Source organism: Oxyura jamaicensis, chromosome 22, assembly GCF_011077185.1.
Source record: "Oxyura jamaicensis isolate SHBP4307 breed ruddy duck chromosome 22, BPBGC_Ojam_1.0, whole genome shotgun sequence".
NCBI classification, from domain to species: domain Eukaryota; kingdom Metazoa; phylum Chordata; class Aves; order Anseriformes; family Anatidae; genus Oxyura; species Oxyura jamaicensis.
Genome location: NC_048914.1, coordinates 4,512,379 through 4,530,484, shown reverse-complemented (window position 1 = coordinate 4,530,484; position 18,106 = coordinate 4,512,379). Strand labels below are relative to the sequence as shown.

The 18,106-nt window shown below is 44.2% G+C and overlaps 1 protein-coding gene across 7 annotated transcripts in view; it reads right to left on the bottom strand.

Annotated features, from left to right (window-relative positions):
- Positions 1-18,106, bottom strand: part of KCNU1 (potassium calcium-activated channel subfamily U member 1) — a 204,975-nt gene that overhangs the window by 98,233 nt on the left and 88,636 nt on the right. For 4 of the 7 annotated variants that reach the window (XR_004755816.1, XR_004755817.1, XR_004755818.1 and 1 more), the window contains exon 28: positions 1,048-1,216. The gene's annotated coding sequence lies outside the window, so the exon portion shown is untranslated. Of the gene's footprint in view, positions 1-1,047; positions 1,217-2,779; positions 3,365-6,964; positions 7,056-9,530; positions 10,524-18,106 lie in introns of those variants that run through there. The other 3 variants (XR_004755814.1, XM_035345238.1, XR_004755815.1) reach the window with 3 other exon arrangements.

Genomic DNA, 18,106 nt, shown 5'->3' with positions numbered 1-18,106 from the left:
TACATAATTTGTGTGTGTTTGTGTATACAAACATTATTATATATGCACATATATATGTGACAAAATGTGTGTATATAACAGGGTGTCTTTACATGCACATGTACTTACACAAATTAATTCTAAATATAGTTTTTTTGCTCTAGCATACACATTTTCAAAGATACAAAACGCATACCTAAACATCCACGCACACATGAAGACAGTCACATGAACAGATGAACAAAAATTGAACAAAAATTGAACAAAAAGATGAACAAAATTTCTCCCTTTCAAAAAAATGTTTCCTTACTACACTATTTGTAAGCAAATTTAAGTACAAACAAAGAGCAGTATTCTTTAAATATGAAGCATCTTTAAATATTTAAAGTTTGGAGAAAAATATTGCATTTCACTTCAGCTGGAAAATGAAGTTTGACTGTTGGTCTAGCTTTATGTCGTTTTCTCTACATTCATCCACATGCTGGCTAGCTGACTGTGGAATGCAGAAGTCCTGGTATGAAGATTTAGATGCCCATACTTCCATTCGTACCATCTACTGCCTAAAGAAATGCCTGGCATTTGCATATGAAGTGCCAGGCTGGGAGCAGGCTCATACTGACCCATTTATAAAGTCAGAATTGCAGGGAGTGTAAATCTGCATCTTTGTTTAACTGTGCTGATTTATGTGCTGGCAATTGAACCCATAGGTATTTATACAGCATGTACCACACCGTATATAAATACTAGAACATGGTCAGAGTACGTTTCCGTGAGGATATTATATATAGTGGTCCAAGAGGAAATAAGCAGGCCATGTTCATTTCAAGAGCAAGCAGGTATATCTTGCTGAAGACTGTGCATTATGTGTACTTGTGCCAGCAGTGAATTTGGCCCTACACGTATTTATGTTTCTGCAGCCCTGGTGATAGGAAGAGCCTCCCAGGATCGGCTGTTTCATCTGCAGAGTGAAGACTTACCCGGTCCAAAGACCACAGTTAAATTATTAAAGCACATTATAGGAGTAAGACATTCCAAATTTAGGTGCCAATAGAGAAGCAGAAATCTTACCTGGAAAAACTGGTTTGGATCACAGACGGGATTACGTGTCTCTTTCTGCATCCCCTTCTGCTGCATCCTGGGACTGAACAGAGCGAACTGCCTCTAGTCCTTTGCGCTGCCTCCAGCCAAGGATGGAGATGTGCAGAAGTGCCGGTGCCATTCGTGCAGATGCATCCACCTGAGTTCAGAATTGAAGAGAGCCATTTGGTCATGGGTGGAGCAAGGGTGCCAGCCTCTGCCTGCAAAACCATTCCCTTCCTGTAAAGGTCTGTTCAGCAGGCTGCAAGCTGTGTAATGCTGTGCACAGGTTTCTAAGTGCACAGGGGTTTGGGTTTACGGGTCGGATACACGGAAGCGATGGCATGTAGTTCCCTATACTGTAACTTGAGATGTTTCAATATATGATATTTCCAGCACTGACTGACACCTGTTTTTGACCTGAGAAAACATGAAATAACTAGAAACGTAGCTATTATTTATAACTTCTGCTTTCAGATGACCCATCTCTTGGCCACTTTGACAAACATCTGCTTGGGAACCCATTAGCCAACATACAGCATTTGCTTTTAATTAATACAAATTTGTTTCATCCCCGAGTCTCAGTAGGTTTCACTTCCCCTCTCATAGACTATTGGCATCAGCAGCCGTGGCCCTACCCCACCTTGCAAATCCTGACAACAACCACTCTGGAGACCCTAGATCCAGGGCAAAATCCCAAGCACTTCAAAAACTGCCAAAGTTCTTAGCTAAATCCAGGACTGTGTTGACTTGCGGGCCCAGCTGGATTGTTACTATCATCATCCTGGGCTCTCTTTCCTTCCTGAGGACGGTGCATCTCCTCTTCCCATCCACAGGGACTTCTCGGCTCTGCCTCATTACACCACTCAGCTGGAACACCGTATTTTCGGCATATTGACTGAGCACTGTGGTCAGATGGACAGACAGTGAAACTGTTAGGAGCATTGGAAACCCACCAGCCCAGGATCATACCACTGGTGTACTGATCGAGGTGGAGGTCACTGCACGGCCTAGGACTTTGCTCTGACTTCATCTGAAAAAAATCCCCAAAGGGATGACATCACAGCTATCCCAGGCAATGAGCTGTCCTTCCAGGGTGTGAAGTGTGGAATAAACCTATTCTTTCAAGATCCAGAGCTTAAATTTCAAAGATCTGTGCATAATTCCCTCAGGCTCCTCTGAAACACCAGCCAGTGTTTTGAGAAGGACCTGATCATTTTCCTACTCTCAGTCTTAGTCTGGTAGAGACGGGGGATTGGCTTCTTCTAACGCTGATACCATTCAACTGAAACTGGCTGGCAGGTAGGGCAAGCTGCAGTCAGTGGATAAATACGCAGGGAGGTTTCTCTCTTCTGGCTTCCAGAAGCATAATTTGGGCCGGTCAGTAACTGCTCCAGAAGGAAACACAACAATAATCATTCATTATAGCCAGGCATGGAAGAAGACAAGGGGAATCTATTGTATTTTCAGTCTTACCAAATCTATCTTCTTGAAATTGTGCCATGCAATAAATACATCCGAGGTTGTACCTCAGCTGGGGTAAGTGGTGTAAATTTTCATCGCTCTAGTGAAGACAATTTATACCCACTGAAGATCTGCCCCTTGATCTCCAAAGCCAAAGGAACATAAGCTCTTGCGTTTTAAGTGTGCTGGTTGGAATGTTTAATTCTATTCTGTCGTCTGTCAGAACAGCAGGCAGAGGAAGGAATGTATTGGTGTCATATGGAAACCATGGTTTGATGACGGACAAAATTAAATCCTTGCATTTGGACATAAACCATGGTAACACAAAATATGCAGCAAGTCAGGCTTGGTTTTCAATACTGAAAACACAAGGCCCCACTTGGCAGGCTGAGGAAGGGATATTAGTCAGATTCAGACATGGTTTTCTTTGTTTTATTGAAGGATAAATAATTATGTGTTGAGATATTCCAGACTTATGTTAACACAGTTGTGTGTGAACCACAGCAGAGGATGCTGTGAGAATGGGAAGGACTGAAGGACCTTTAACCAACAAAGTGCCTGAAAATCCTGGAAAAGTTTTGGGGTTTACTTCTGGAAAACACTCCCAAAGTTTCCTCAAAATATATCTGACATACTAATCTTCATAAATTAAAACTTCCAAACATTTGCTTACTTGATATTCTCAGGGTAGAAGGTTAATACACTGATTCAGTGCACACCACGTCTCCCCATAGTGTTTGTCTGCTACATTCCTGCTACTGCTGCCGCTGGGGACGCACCGAGCAGCTGGCTGAGCCCTCGGCTTCCACTCCTCTGCGCTCTGCAGCTGATCGCACGCCCAGGGCTCTGGGAACGGAGGGATTACCACACTTGCAGCAGAAAGGCAGCTCTTTTCCCCTTTTAATGCCTTTTGCCAGTTGAAATCCAGAGATCGCTTCATGGATGCTTAAGAGTAAATCTAGTAAATAGGTATATGGCTCTCAAGCAAGTGGCAGTGGTAGTGCTGGGTCAGACAAGGACATTTTGCAAAAGTTTCATTAGGACTTGGTAGCATTTCTTATTCGGTTGAACAACAAATAAAAATACCTTTAATTTCCAACAACAATTCTGAGTGAAAGAATTCTGACGTGGATTTATTTAATCAGAGAAGCTGTGGATGCCCCGTCCTTGGAGGTGTTCACAACCAGGCTGGATGGAGCTTTGGGCAAACTGGTCTAGTGGAAGGTAACCCTGTCCTAGGTGACATTTAAGGTCCCTTCCAGCCCAGCCCATTCTATGATTCTGTGAGCATACCCAAATTTGCTGAACAGCTCCAAGTGGCACTCAGCAAATGACTGCTCTGCCTCATGCTCATGGTTTGTTCCATGATCTCCAAGGGCAGCTGCTGCTTTTTGTTTTAACAGAAACCCCAATACAATTGCTTACAGCAGAGGATCAAAGGTATTTCAACCCTGCCCCATTGCCTGTTTTTATTTATATTGTGATATCCTGAAGGCAGAGACCCTATTTTTGTCCAAGCTAATAGCCGTAATAGTTAGCAGAGCAGCTTCGGTCAGGTGCTGTGATTGTTCCCAGAGGCACTGGGCAGAGTCAAAGCAAGGAGCTGCCACAGAGGACACAGCTCACCCTGTGCAGACAACCAGCACGAGGCCTGTGCACCCAAGAAGTGGGACAGGTACTTTGTTGGCAATACCAGGAAATAAGCAGGCTTCATGAAGTTCCGGAGCCACCCCTGTGGTGCACAGGCCTCATGCTGGTCCATCTGAATGGCTCCATCACCGTCTATGAACCAACGGTCCTTCTCTTCCTTTCCCAGTAGCCCCACCCCAGCAGCCATTTCCCAAAGTTATTTCTGGTCTTTTGTGCAGTGATACGTGCATTTCTGTTGTCTGCCAGCACTAATGAACCATGCAGAGGCCTGACAGTAGTGACTGGTCTTAATCATTCTTGTTTCTCTTTCCTGGTCAGCCTCTTCTCCTGCCAAAAAAGACTTAAAAAGAGTAAAGTGGAAGGCAAAAGCCACAATGCACAGATGAAGTTCTGGAACTGCCTTTTTCTATGAAAAAAAAAAGCTGCTCCAGTGCCTGCCCTCTAGAACTGGGTTCTGATGTGCACCATTCCCAGACTGCTGTGACTGCTGCTCTACACCTTGCGCACTCCCGTTGCCCTCACAGGTGTAGAACAGAACTTCCAGATCATATTTTGGAAAAGCCAAAGGACATCAACGTCAGCACAGCAGAATGAGTTTACGTAGAGATGAAATCAAGCCGAATAGCACAGATACAGCATGGAGCTGGATTTCACATTTCACTGATGCTCTTCATCCAGAGGTTTGTTCATTAATGAGGCCATGATTCTGTTATTCAAACTCATGGTAAGTGGTTCCTTAGGCAAAGATCCAGCAAAGCACTTAGGCAAATTCATAAATTTATATCCCATTGACTTCTGTGCAACTATTTATATGCTCAAAGTCATGCATGTCTTAAATGCATTTCCAGATCAGGCCTTGTACTCAACAAATAGTCTTTCTGCAGCATCGTAAACCCCAAACTTCCAAGATTCATGAGCTCAAGTTCTTGTTTCCCCTAAGGTACCGTAACTGCAACATAGCATGCAATATCAGAAAATGCTTTAAAAAAAGTCATAGTTTTAAACTTCTAATGCTAATAATTCTGGATAGGAACCAGCTTTAACAAAGTAAAAGAAACAAAAAGGAATGAAAGCTATGCCTCTCATCTAAGCTCGCATCTTTAGGAGATGAGACTTAGAAAAAAATACTCAATATTGTAAAATTTGCATTAAAGTCACTGAGGAAAAAAGATGGTTTTTCATATCTGAAAGGACTGAAGTCTTTGTAGCTGCCTCAGCACAACCAGCTAGGTGCAACTTGAGCTGTGCATTGAGGGCAGAAGATTGTGACTCTGTTCCTGGGTCTCACATTGCTTGCTTTGCTTCTCAGTCACTAAGGTATTTCAGCTCAGAAGACTTTGTAGAGTTGTGCTACTTCTTATTTTGTTCAATTTTACATACGTTCTCTAAAGTCTCCGTTTAAAGGTCATCTCTTGAATGAGTATTTAAATATCTTTACCAGTAGCAAACAGGGAATCAAATTGACTTTTAGCAAGGAATCCCCTGACTTGTTTTTTGCAGTATGTACTTTTCCTTATCATCCTTTTGGCCAGAAAGTCAAAACTGACTTCCACATCTGATTAGGACAGATGAATTAAATAGTTGGGAGCATCTTCGGGTTAATCAACCCTCAGAAGGGCTAATTTCAATTCTTACAGACTTCAGGCATCCAAGAATCTAAGAACCTCTTGCATTCACCATGTGTGATTCACGTTTTACACTTTTATTTCCCCAACGCAGCACAACACATTCTTTAACCAATCAAATATTTTAAATCCCAAAGTGACATTCTGCAGAAAGTGATTTAGCGTCAGCTCAAGCTGCTCTTAATATAAGTGGTAATTTCATCAAACTAAAAGCTATGGTGATTTATTTTTAATTATACTCACTATTTCAATGTGGGAAGCTGTAACTGGTTCTGCATGTCCTGATGACTTTGTCCGAGCCCCACGCAAGACCTGCTTGCAAAGTGTAAGCTCTGTACAACAGTCAGTTACTCTGGCTGCATTTTGGGGCAGTCCTGAATTAAACATACGCTCCAGTTCATGCGTATGATTGTTATAAACAAGCCTGTTGGTTTGCTTTGCTGTTTTTGCCCTCCTCCCCTTGGCATCCCATCTACGTGCATGGACTCTCAGTTCTCCATATTGTTGTCTCTCCTGGCTGGAGGCGGACTTGTCGGGGCCCAGCTGACACTGACCAGCAATAACCAGCAGCACTATTTAGAATACTCCAGATTTTTCTCCTGCTCCTTCCCATGTGGCTTTTCAGAGCCTGAGCTACCAGGGGCTGCGTGAGCTGAACATGCAATTAGACCCTCAGGGAAACCTGCCTTGATGAAAATCTCTGGACAGAAAAAATCCTGGAGCTTTTGATATTTTGTGGGATTTGGGCTTCTTGCTACTTTCCTTCACAGAAAGCCTTTGAGGAACAGATTAACTTTGGCTGCTGGAGAACTTTAGCTGCAGGAAACTCCAGTCTGTTGCAATTGCTCAATTTCCCTTTGACAAGCCCCTTCACCCCCTAAGGCCGACAATCCACATTACACTCCTCTGCTCTCACCGGGGTCGCTTTACATTGCATCACCGTGTAAATGGAAACCACCCAGTGTCACAGAGGGAAATATGAGCTCACCAGGCTGCTCTGATTCCTTGACTGCACTACGGTAGAGACGGTTTAGTTCTGAATTTGGAAGAAAAAAAAAAGGTAAAACTTAGTATCACGGATTTGCCTTTTGTCTGTGGAGTTTCAGCAGTGAGTGTGTGTACCCACGTGTGCCGATGCTGGCAGGAGTTGCCAGTAGGTACCAGTCCAAACCCTTCTGTCCTTCTAATGTTCTGGGTGAAGGCCTGCGGGTTCCCTGGTCACTGTCTTCCATGACCACATTCTTCATTTTACTGGCCTGACTGTAAAATATCCGGTGTAAACCTCAGCGAGGAAATTAGGCCCATAAGGCTGAGAGTTAAGCAGTAAAATTCAGGGTTTCAAAAAGCAGACTGAGGGATTACACGCACGCTGACATATGAAACTGAACATAGCCATAGGCCATCGAATATGTTCCCCAAATCTGAAGGGATGCACCAGCAAGCCTCATTTTCATCATTCCTGTCTACTAGCACCCAGCCAACACACTTTATAGAGTCTATAGAGACAAGGTATTACAAAGATCATGCAGCCCAGAAAAGTACAAAAGTGATTTAAAATGTTCTAATCTCATTAATCTGCTTCTTCTCCCTAAAGACGTTCAAAGCCCAGGCCAGATCCGTAGCTGGCAAGTAAAGTAGAAAAGCACTTAAATAAGACCTTGAATTTAAGCTTATGCTTAAATTATATTTACCACAAAGTTCATTTCAAGATAAATTCATGCTAAAACAATATTTCTAAGGGAAAAAAAATCACTTAAGCCAGAGCCTTTGCAATATAAACAGAGCTAATCTATAGTAGATGAGGTTTTTCTGCTTCAGGACTTTTTTTTTCCTCCACTATTTTGAGCTTCTTCCATTGAGACAAAGGAACACAAAGTACCGCTCAGGTGACCAGTCTCAGCAAGCGAATTCTGCTCCGACTTTGCACATTCAACTAACTGCTACAAAAACCACAACGATCCACTTTGTCCCCAAGCTATAAAGCAAACAAACAAACAAAATACATTGCTATAGTAATTAATAGAAATCTGATGCACTTGCTTCCAGGCCAGAAAGTTGGACCCATTCTCCTGACCCCATTTTTTTCCTGAGTCACTTTGGAATCGCAGTGCTGCCCTGCTCGAGGATGTTGGGAGGATTAATACATCCAGGTTTGCTTACACCTCTGAAAATTAGGCAGTGTAAATCTGTATGACGTTATCACTTCACAGACATCTAATTATATATTTTTTTACTGTTATCTAAGTTCTTATCACAGGCTTCTAAGTCTGATAGCCACTATTTAAATATTTACCGTTAAGGGGAGACACCCGCCAGTAGCTGTCATTCTCCAGCGGTGCGGGCAGGTGTCCAAATGCCTTGATTCTTTTTTTCAGCTCCACTGCCAGAGATCATTTCTGTATTCCAGGGGAAGCCATTAACCTCCGCGTATGATCTAGGATGTCTGCCTTATCTAGCTACGCACCGATTTTGTGGAAACCGGACAACCTTTTACTGTGCACTTGGCCGCTCTGAACTTCATCACAGCACGATCCTACTTGGTGTCCCTGAGCCCCCTCCACGTGAAGAAACACACGATAAGTATCTCAGGCACGGCTGTAATTGGAGGTACTATGTGCGTGCCAAGCACTGCACTCTTATTATTATTGCTATTGACAGTATAAATGGCAGCACCATAATGGGACAACAGCATCAGGTCTCAGGGAGGCAGAGGGTAAGGAGACATTAATATGTGCAGTCAACTTGCATCTTGCACGAGGAGCGTGTGCTGGTATGAGTGGTTCTGACACCTAGAACATAAACCAGATGGCCCCTTTCTTACGCCATATCATGCAAAGCGAGATTTGAATTAATTCATGTAGAAATCATGACAATTCTGTTACTGTTGGAACTCAGTACAGCGGACAGGGTGGCAGTAGATTATGCTGAATTTTTAACTTCTGAAATACTAGTGACAGATGTCACTGCCTGTGCTCCTTTGTTGCTTCCCACCCTTTCTCCATCCCTCGCTGCCCTTGTTTCCCTGCTCCAGAGCAGTAACTCTGGACTACCTTGCTGAAAAATTGCTTAAATAATATTTTGTGCAGAACTTTCTCAAAGTCCCCGTGTAAAAAGAAAACCATCAACCCCGAAGTATGCTGCCGAAACACAAAGATGCTGGAGTAAGGGAAATTGCATTTTCCTGCAAACTCCACCTCCAGCTCTTTTCATTGAAATTCCACTCAAAATTAATAACATTTGACTGGCCACGGGGAACGATGAGCTCCGCAAGTAACAGCGCTTTCCACATGGAGTTTACACCCTCGGTAGTGGAGACAAAGAGCGGGAGGCAGGAGCACGACCTCCTGCGTGCCCGCACCTCCGCGCCCTGCTGCGGTGCCTCTGCCCCGGTGACTGGGGATGCTCCCAGCTCCCGCTGCAGGGCCGCGTCCAGAGAGGTGCTGGGGTGTCCCTGGGAGCAGGGAGCAGCCCCCTGCCGAGCACAGTGCCCCACTGGCACCCTGTGGGGAGGTCCCCGGCTGCTCCCCACCTCTGTACTTCACGCCTGGCTCCCCACTGCCATTTTTCAGCACCTCCGTCGATCGCACAGCGCCTCTGCGGCCGACGCAGCCCCGTCAGCCCCTCCGTTGTGTGGCCAGCAGCGTCTTTCAGCACACGCACCCCAGCCAACACCAATTTGGGCAGGGGGGGAGCAGAGGGAAGCCTCCACCACCAGTGTTTGTGTGTGTGTGTGTGCGCGGGGGGGTCCTCTCCTCCGCACAAAAGCCCAGGCGGTTTTGTCGGAGCTGGCAGCGGCCGGCGGTGTTGAAGCTCCCTTTCATCAGCGGGTATTAGGCCCAAATCGCTGCCTCTTTGAATGCGTGCACAGCGCTTCCCATCTCCTGTCACCGGGATGACAGATCTGCCAGGCTCCTCCGGGGCCTGGCACCTGGGGCGCGCAGCAAAGCCGGCTTTTCAGCTAAGAGCACACACAGCTTTTTTTCCTTTTTTTTCCCTTTTTTTTTTTTTTTTTTTTTTTCCATTGGGGAACTTTCTCCTCCGCCTTCCCCTCCATTTCCCCCCCGAACCTGAATGAACACTTCTTTCAGTAATGGGTTTTTTCCACCTGGTTGACTTGATGAAAGGTTTATGAGTTGACATTATGTGTGAGAAGAACAAAGCAAGCGCGGGGATGTGTGCGTGCGCGGGGGCGGGGAGCAGGCTCGACAGAGCTGCTGAAAACTTTATTACAAACTAAGAGACGTTGGGAGCAATAAATCAGTCGGATGCTCTCTACAAACCAGCGGAAAAACTGCCGCTGCAGAGCAAGAGAGAAGGCGCAGGGCTGGGTTTGGCCGTGCTGGGCACCAGCAAGGTGCAGTGAGTTGCCCTGGGCTGCCGGAGGGACGGAGGGGGCAAGGAGGAAAGGCATGGGGAGTGTGGAAGAAGCCAGCCGTGTGCCCACCCCTTGCAGGTCCCCCCCTCTGTGCCAGGCAGAGCCCTCCGCAGCCCCTGCCTCAAAATCCCACGTGTAGGTTTCCAGAGGCATGAACTTTGGGTGAAAATCAGCGGGCTTTAGGAAAGCAGGCAGACAAGGTTCACCTGCGCTCCCGCCCTCTCCGCCCGCTCTGCCCAGGCACTTCGCTATTTGCTCAGATTCTGCCTCTCCCAAGGTGAAAGTGGGCAGCTATCTACCAACACGCAGATGAACAACAACAGCTTGCTGTGAGTGTTTAAAAAATACCACACCTAAAACAAACAAACAAAAGAACTTCAGCTGTCCTTTGTTAGGAAACCAAAGCCACGAAACCAGAGCTCACGATTACGAAAAGCACCTTCAGAAGCACAGGAGGTGAAGAATCTCCGAGACCATCGCCACAGTGTGCCAAGCAGCCCACGTCCCGTCCCATGGAGACCCCTGCACCAGACAACCACTGCAGGTCACGCATCCCAACCGCACGCTCCCATCGCTATTTCTCCTTAGCGATCCCATGCTGTACACAAAGGCAAACATGCTTCTATTTTAAACTCTAATCCAAGGCTACTGCATGCCTTTTGGAGTGCGGATGTCCTGGAAATGTCACTGCAGAGCAGTGTGCTCAAGAGATTAGAGCTGTTCCATTTTGCAAATGACAGAGTACAGCCACAGATGTGACTCTAGCCATGGGGTCGCACACAGTTGCTCAGGCTGAACGTGTTGAATAGCTACTTAATAGAAAGGAGAAGGGGCAAATGCTGGATGATCCCGAGCAGCTGTCACTTTGCTCAGGTCAGTATTTCTAAGGCTTTTATCCCAGATGAGTAAGTTTCCTCTCCCCCATAACAACCAGTAGGCATTGCAAGCTTTAGAGATGAGTTCAGCGACTGATTCTCATGAAGACAAATGGTATTTCCAGCCTTGTCACGTGCCTAATAGCACCGACATCTGCTCAGACAGCTATGAACTTCAGAGTAGGGATGGGATAAGGGAACTGGTCAAGACCAGAGATGGCAATGCAGAACCAGTTGGGGATATGAGAACTTAAACGGGACCGCCCAGGGGCAGAGATGGGTGGAGGATGGCCAGGAACCCGGCCACTCGCAGAGGGTGGATCTGTGTCCCATCAACATGCACTTACAGCCCCGGGCCTCGAGACCGAGAACTGCAAGGGACAAGTGGTTCTGGTCAAAGCTGCGGCGGAGCAGGGCTGGGGCAGCACCATCTCCACATCTCCAGCTGGCGACGCGGTGCAGGCTGCAACTGAAGAGCACGCAGAAAGAGTAACGAGAACACAACCTGCTCGGATCCTGGAGGCCTGGTTTTCCCATCAGCACTCATTTATACTCGGGCACTTCACGCAGTCAGTGGTGAGCACAAATTGCAGACTAGAAGGAAATCGGGCTGTGTTAACAATATTTCCAGAAGTGACTAATACTATAGGATGCTTCTATTTTTAGGCACCTAATTCGAGAGCTTCTGATCTGCAGATAGTGAGAACTGAGTAGCTCTTACATTTTTAGAAAACCAGGTGCTTCTAAGATGCACCTTTAAAGTCAAAATCCGTTTTAAATCACCGCCAAGAATCTTGGCTGGTGTGTAATAATGCTTCTAGGCACTTGCTCTGAAAAGCAGCCTGAGCTCTGTCCTAGATCAGCATGCAGTGACACACATCTTTCACACTAATGGACTACTTCTAGCTGTGTTGAGGGAGAGGGAAAGGGAAGGGCTGGGGAAAAAGTGCCAAAATGTACTTAAAAAAATAAAATAGGAATCAGTTGCAATTGCAGCTCCAGGCTGCGTGCGTGGTGTTAATCATTTGCTTCATCTCTGTAGCTCGTCTCTGCTCTATGCTTTTGCACCGTGAGCAATTCCGATGTTCCGTAAAAAGCAAAGTACTGACAAGCTTGAATCCAGAATTAGCACCATGTTGGTGAGGTTTCTGCCTACGTGGGGCCCAGGGCAGGGAGAACCTATCATTTCTTTAGGGTCTGTAGCTGCCTGAGGAGAGCCTGGGAGAGGATGGGTCATAAACTGCCTGGTTATCTAAAGTCTTCCAAGCCAAAGTTTGAATCGAGCCTGTGAGCCAACCACTGCTGTAACTGACTGACCTCGGTTGGTTATACTCAAGTTGGTAGCATAACTTGGGTGGAAAGTGACAGCAGGCATTTGGTGCCTACTGCCAACTGCTGTTGAAGAAGCAGTAGGCAGGCTGTCCATATTTTTGTTCCAGCTGTAGCTGAACTGATAATAAAACAAAAATCAGAGACACGTTATGGTATGTCTAGGGAGACAGTTTTATGGGAGTGACCAGAAATGCCTGCAGTATTCAAGACAAAGGCACGCTACAGGTATAAAGAGCAAAATGGTCTCTAGTTCTTCCCTAAAAGTTGCTCAAAGAGCTGGTGACATCACTTCCCTTCAAGATGTTAATTAATTCAGAGACATTTCTGTGGAAGTATTTTGGGGATTTTGTTTTACCGTGCACCTTCACACAGAATTTCCCCTGTTGTTTTCTTGCCTGGCCACTCAGTACCATAAAATCCTTCTGCACCAGGAACAACGTTGTTGTGGCATTTGCTTTTCTGCTTCCTTTCTAAATGATGAACATTCTATTCCAGAGCCTCTCCCTCTTCTCCCAGTTCTGACCAGCAGTCCCACTCTGGCTCAAGGGTCAATTTATTTTTGCAGTTGCCAGTTTTGCTGGTGTCACCAGGTATTGCCACAGAGATGAAGGCTGCAGGCTGCCTAGGTGAGGAGCCTGAGGAGGGATGTGATCAATTTATCCACTCTGACAAAAATAGATCCTAATCTGAAGTGTGAAGGAGTTGAAGTCAAGACTAGCAACACGTCCCTCATTCACATCCCAAAGAGCAAGACTTACACCCTGACAAGCCCTTGATTGTGAGCTCTGATTTTTCAGCCTCAGACCTGCTTTTCCTTTTCCTTGGGAGCAAATCTGTTCCATGCTTGCTGACTAATGCTAACAAATCATGCCAATTGTTGCTTACTGGAATCACCTTTCAATGGGGAGCTGACAGCAAGAACAATGCATCTGTTTGCAGCCTGTGGAGGCTGCAGGGAGCATCTGTCATCAGAGGAGCTACTTGTCAAAAGAGGTTTCAGGCTCTGGCTGATTCTCAGAACAGGGGAAGGAGACATGTACAGACCTATAGCTGGACTGCTGTTCTGCACTGGTGGCGCTTTCATCTTCCCCTTGCTTTGCTTGCACAGACGACTTTGTTCTATCAGATGTGGCTTTTAATTATGAGAGTTATATGTGCCATTAGTGGTTTACCTGAAGGGAAATTCAACCATATACGTAGCTCCATTTTGCTATTCTCTGTTTATGTTAAGCTGGATTTCCCTTTTGATATTTATTGAGGGAACTGTTTCAAGATTCAGTTCAACTAGTTAAGATTTTACTAGAGGAAGGAATTTAGCCACTGAAATTGCCATAGGCAGCATCACAACCAGTTGGGTAGGAAAGAAGCAAGCAGCAACCACTACTTAGGCGAGGCAGATGACTTCAAAGAGGCATTCCACCAGGGGTTTCTTTACCAGTCAGTAATTTATGCATGTACAAAGCAATAAAGGAAGTATAATAATGCCTTATTGTTACATGGGCACCTTTCATCCTGAAGGATAGCAAAGTACTTTACAAGCTGCAGATCTACACGCTGGAGTTGACTTTTCTTTCTTTCTTTTTTTTTTTTTTTTTTGTATAGTGAAAACATTCACAATTTTATATTTTGGTGCCTTGCAGGGTTAAAATATCATTTGCCATGTTGGTCTTATGCTGATTAATACATCACAATTTGGATAATATTGTCAGTGAAAAAAACATAACTGAAAAACTGCATGAAAAGGAAACATTCAAAAAAAGTTGGTAAAGTATTCTTTCATGGAGAGAAAATTATATTTTCCTGTGAAAATAAAAGCAACTATTTATAGAAAAAGGCAAGGCACAACTTTGATTAAATCATCAGAGAGAAATTCTTTATGTTGTAGGTGGCAGTTTGTGGTCAGCAGGATGAGCTGTTCAGATGCAGTAACACTGGGTGTCCTGTGAGAACCCAGACAAGCTGAATTCATAAACAGCAGCATGAGGGATAAGAAGAGGAAGGCCAGTGGCATAACACACTTTACAAAACGCAGATGCAAGAAGAATGTCGGCTAAGCTCCTAGCAGAAAACTCCTCAGACTGATTCAACGTGGCATCAATTCCCTGCAGAGACAGAATCCCAGGTCTTCATGACTTACTTGAACAGAAAGTTACAGAGCAAAGTGCTTAATCCCTAACTGACCTCACTGGAAAACATAAAGTACTGAGTTAGTGCTACTGGAAACCGAAGATGCAATTGTAGGGAGCCTGAATGACTTCACACCAGTATTTGGATGAGGAAAGTAAGATACTATAGCACTCGTTGGCTCCCAGAGTAGCTCACAGCCTATGTGTCAAGTCTACGAAGTCAAGAAATGCTGAGCAAGGAATTACAAATGCTTCTCAGCACTTCCTAGGAATTACACAGCACTCGTAAGGGTGTGAAAGCAAGAGCTAGTGGGAGACTGCTATCCTCAGCCTCGCCTCTCTGTTATGGCATTGCTTTCTTGAACAATGATACACAATTTGTCTTTTGGAAATACTTGTGTACCCACAAGGTTTACCAAACTAAGAAGGAATTGCACATGCTCAGTTGCATGTTAGGTGATGTGGATCCTCTGGAGGCAATTGACCCTAATCTAAAAGTGGATTTTCAGGCTGTCTCATCTGCCTCCTGGAAAGGACCTGCTGGCAGGGGTATTGCTTCGTTAGAAAGCAAACAAGTGTTTTAAGTTCATTTCTGTCTTCTGCTAGGCAGAAGCTCATAGAAGTACCCAGAACTGGCTGAGGCTGCCAGCATACAAACTGCAATTAAGGTTAAATTATAAATTGCGAGACCAAGAAAACAAAGGAAGGGGCTAGCAGGAAAGAGATTTAGCTACCTCTGTTTCAATTTCATCTCAGTATCCCAGTAAGGAAATCTAATTGTATTGTTCTGCAGACTGACCTGTACAGGTGGCTGCTGTGTCACCTCCTGGCAGACAGTCCAACAATATAAGTACTACCACATCTACACTTTTCTTCTTCTCAAACTTAGGTCTCCACCTTGCTACTCCAATTTTAGATCTCAGGATTCCTCTGTATCTATCAAGAGCACCTCTTTTACCCTAATTTTTGTCTACGCTGCAGACTGGAAAGGAGCAGAAAAAAGGGGTAAAGCTAGCCACTGCATTTCTTTAACTGGTTTCACTGGAAATCAGCTTGGCCATCACTACAGTGTGTTATGCAACACAGACCAAGACTTGGTTATTTCTGCCCAGCAATTCTCACTAGTAGTTTGCAACATGAGATGAGGAAGCAAAAAATGAAAGTTTAATAGAAAGCAACACAGACAAGCAGGCATCATCATCTAATGATGCTTGAAGAGCTTCTCTCTTTCAGCTGAAAGTCTGTTTGGCCTGTAGGCATTATGGACTGTATCAGTCAAATTTTCTGTGGCACCCATTGTTTATGAAGAAAGCTACAATTATTCATATTTGACGACTCCGTCCCACAAAACCTTGTGAAGTTCAAAGCACTACCCACCTGGTATTTCTTTTTTTACAAGCACGCAACTATGAAGTATAACTTTGGGAATTTTTCAACCTTTCTTTCCCACACACCCAAATATCCTTGTTCCTTCTCTAGCTTTCATTTCACATGGATATCACAATGAGAGGACTGAGGTAATTCAGATGAGCAGGGGATAAGACAGGGAAGATCTCTTTAGGATGGTGCTTGACTAAGAGTTTTAAGAGAAGCCTGCCACATTGAATGAATTAGATAACTGGGAGATTACAACTGACCAAAATGGCCCACAGGATCCAGGTTTGGTGATGTTAACCAAGGACCAAAATGACTTAGAGCAATGCACTCCACACCAAAGAATGCTACAGCTTCTGTAGAGCCACTCTGAATGCAGCCCAGACCATACAGACAGCAAAGGCTGGTTGCAGAGGTTTCTGAGAGCTCCTCACAATACCGCAGCATTATTATAGAGACATGTGTCTGCAGATGCCACAGTTATAATGGAGAATGTTTATTTTGTCTGTAACCCAGCTGGCTGGTTTGCTGTATTTCAAATCTGTTCAAGTAAATAAATGAGAGGACTCTACTTTCCCCTCTACAATGCAGTGTATATACATGAGTGTTATTTCATGTATCAGATTCCTGTACAAAAACTGCTGTCAGGCTATTAATAATCTGGAAAAACACCTTGAAACTTGACTCAATGAGGGCACATTGCAAATGGGCTCTAATGGCTTTTATTTCTCATCTCTGTCACCTCAGATCTAATCTGCCATTTTCTCATTTTTTATCCTCTCTGGTCTCCTCTAAAATCATTCAGCAACTCTTCCCTCAGTGCCAGGCAGAAAAGAAGGGGGTGATGTGACGGGGTCAGCAGGAATTTATTAACAGAGAAAGGTCAGGTGTATCATGTAGTGTGAAGTGGAGTCCTGGGTGCTCTCCCAGAACAGACCAAAGGTGAGGGCACAGCAGCTTTCTGCCGCTTCGAGGCCTGGGACCAAAACATAAAAGTGAGATGTAGTCCTGAAGGGAAAATATTCCCACCACCACAAGCAAACCTTGCCAAAAAAATAAAAAATAAAATTAAAAAAATAAAATGAAATCAATGTATTTCATTTTATGGGGCAGAAAGGAATTTTCCTGGATCCTAAGACTTGCTTTTAGCCATGAGGAAAGAATTAGCCAAAGCTGTGCCAAAAAGCCAGCAGCAAACCCCTGAATAGTGACAAGCTTCTTTTTTGTTTGTTTTATATATATACATATATATAATATTTTTTAATAATAACGCAGCCTGGAACTGAAATTAGATCCTTTTTTTTTTTTTCTGTTTCAGGGCCATATCTGTATCTTCAGTGTAAGCATCTGGGTACCATCAAAATTCTGCAACATGTGTTTAAACTCATGCCCCTTACACTGAGTTTGGTGTGGTACATTTGCCTGAAGGAAAAATTCAAATCAAAGGCTACTTAGTTCCTCCTCCTCTGAGAAAAATGGAAGAATGTGAAAGGACATTAAAAGCATTACTTTAATTCTTATACTTTTTGTGTTCGTGTCCTATTAAGAACTTACAGCCAGACTTTAAAAGCTGTTCAGATGCTCTCAAGTTATTCATTAGCTATCAGTACATTTTAAAATTAATTTGCACACCTACATATCTAATTGCCTTTAATAATATTCACCTCAGGTACATAGGTGGGAAAGGCATGAGGCAGTTTCTGACAAAAGTTGTACAGGATGAGGTTCTCAGGGAGAAGCTTTAAGTTCTTCCCCAGCCATCTTGACATTACAATCTGTTTTGGAGTTCCTTCTTTGCTGTTTTATTTGGTTATGCAAACATTAATTTAAGGAATATTTCTCAAGTCTCCTGTGGGAATCCAACCCAATTTTCAGAGACAATGCATGTGCAAAAATGACTAACGTTTCTCTTTGAGGAGGGGAGGAGATTTAAGACATTTGACTCAAGGGTTTTTTTTTCCTTTTTCTTTTTCATTTCCCTCCTTCTTCTAAGTATCTCTTTATTCATCGCTTTAATTACCTAATCGTAAATTTCTTTAGGGGGTTACTTAGAAGGAAAATTAGCATCAAAGCTTGGCAGTAAATTCAGGGGCTTTTGGAGCAGGTCCAAGCTGTTTCACCTGTGATTAATTAGATGATTTTTTTCTTTAAGTGCCAGAGGGCTGTTGAGGTCTTTAAGCAGTTACATGACTGCTGGCAGCTCAGGAATTATGATTGATGCATTAGTCT